The sequence below is a fragment of the Bison bison genome, unplaced genomic scaffold, assembly GCF_000754665.1.
Source record: "Bison bison bison isolate TAMUID 2011002044 unplaced genomic scaffold, Bison_UMD1.0 scf7180017864034, whole genome shotgun sequence".
Classification (NCBI taxonomy): domain Eukaryota; kingdom Metazoa; phylum Chordata; class Mammalia; order Artiodactyla; family Bovidae; genus Bison; species Bison bison.
This window is the reverse complement of record NW_011494606.1, coordinates 5,557,989-5,560,208: the sequence shown is the minus strand read 5'-3', so window position 1 is coordinate 5,560,208 and position 2,220 is coordinate 5,557,989.

The window sequence follows — 2,220 nt, the reverse complement described above, 5'->3', positions numbered from 1 at the left end:
GCCGGAGCCGGCAGCCCAGCAGCTTGGCCCTGGGCCCGGGGCATCCAGTCAGCCCCCTCCCAGGGTAAAGGGGAGGCCACCCAGTCCCCTGGTCCCTTCTGGACCTGATGCTTCACCTCCAGCCCACCTTAACCTGTGAAACTCCAGGTGGCTGGGTAGGGAGCATCATGTGAGAGCATCTGTCTCTGTCTCCACCCCTCCCCAGCCAGACAGAATTCACTGTAGAAGGTAAGTTTGGTTATCCCACTTATTCTTCCTCTCTTTGGATCCCTCATTCATTCCTTTACTCACTCACTCATTCAGTCACGACTTCCGAGAAATTCTCTGGCGGTCCCGTGGTTAGAGACTTTCACTGCCATGGGTTGATCCCTGGTCGGGGAACTAAGATCCTGTAAGCCTCTTGGGGTGGCCAAAAAAATAAAAAATACCAAAAAAAAAAAAAAGGTGAGACTTCCCTGGTGATCCATTGGCTAAGACTCTATGACCCCAATATAGGGGGCCCAGCTTCAGTTCTTGGTCAGGGAACTATATCCTACATATCACAACTAAGAGTTGCATGCCACAACCCAACACAGCCAAATTCAGTTCAGTTCAGTCGCTCAGTCGTGTCCGACTCTTTGCGACCCCATGAACCGCAACACACCAGGTCTCCCTGTCCATCACCAACTCCCGGAGTCCACCCAAACCCATATCCATTGTGTTGGTGATGCCAGAGAACCATCTCATCCTCTGTCATCCCCTTCTCTTCCTGCCCTCAATCTTTCCCAGCATCAGGGTTTTTCAAATGAGTCAGCTCTTCGCATCAGGTGGCCAAAGTATTGGAGTTTCAGCTTCAACATCAGTCCCTCCAATGAACACCCAGGATTGATCTCCTTTAGAATGAACTGGTTGGATCTCCTTGCAGTCCAAGGGACTCTCAAGAGTCTTCTCCAACACCACAGTTTAAAATCATCAATTCTTCTGCCCTCAGCTTTCTTTATAGTCCAACTCTCAAATCCATACATGACCACAGGAAAAACCATAGCCTTGACTAGACGGACCTTTGTTGGCAAAGTAATGTCTCTGCTTTTTAATATGCTGTCTAGGTTGGTCATAACTTTCCTTCCAAGGAACACAGCCAAATAAATAGCTATTAAACAAACAAAAAAAAAAACCAAAAAGTTACCCACCTCCCTGGGGTCCCAGCACCTCCTGCTCCCAACCCAGGCTGCCAAGCCCTGCCCCATGTTTCCTTCACTAGGTGTTCCCATCTTTTGCTCTCACTACCCACTCCCTCGCCCCAACTCCCTGCATATCACTGAACCACTAGCCTCTGTGCCTTCAGCTAATCCCCCCTGTGGCTCCATAACTGGGAAGTTCCTACGCCTTTGTGGTTGATTAATTTCTTTCTGCCAGAGTGAAATGGGACTTTGTCTGAGCCCCCCCGGGGATTCAGGGTCTTGTGGGAAAGGGGGCAAGATGGAGAAGGAAAGCTGTACTAGTGGTCAGGGCTCTAGTGGAAGGATGGACAGAACTGTAGAGGCTCAGGGAGGTGGGGCTAGCTTCACCGGAAGGGACACTGGACAAGATACTTGAAGGATGTGGAGGCACTTGCTGGATGGTGTGGAGCAGGGAGGGTGTGGGACTGACAGAGGTAACAGTATGAGCAAAGGCTCTGAGGGGTGTTTGGGGACCTGGTAGCCTGGTACCTTCTCTCCCCTCACATCTGTCCTGCACTGACCAGGCAGAACTGTGTCCTCAGGCAAGCAGATCGTTGGACCTCATCCCCATGGCCATGTGAGGATCTGTGAGGGTCTGAAATAGGGGGTACGCTGTGTGCACTGATGCCACTGCCTGCCTCTCCAGGCCTGTGGGCCCCAGGGACCCTGCTCTCCAGGCTGAGGTTGGCAGGAAACATAAAACTTTAAGACCTGATGTCATCTCTGAAAAATGCTCCCCCTTCTCTGAGAGCCAGGGGCCTCATGTTTGTGTTGGGGGAGGGGCTGGCCATCCTGGCACGGCCGTGGCTGCTTGGGGTCTGTCTGCAGACCCAGTCTCCACTGTCTGACCTCCATTCTCCCCACAGGCTTCAAGCTGGAAGGACTTGGGCCTCAGGGCTGGGTGACCACCACCGCCCTTTCTGCCCCCAACCCCATCCTATCTGGGGCTGCTCAGGCCCTGCCAGAGGCTTGGAGCAACCACGATAGAACCCCTTCCTCAGGCATGTGGGGGGGGGGTAGA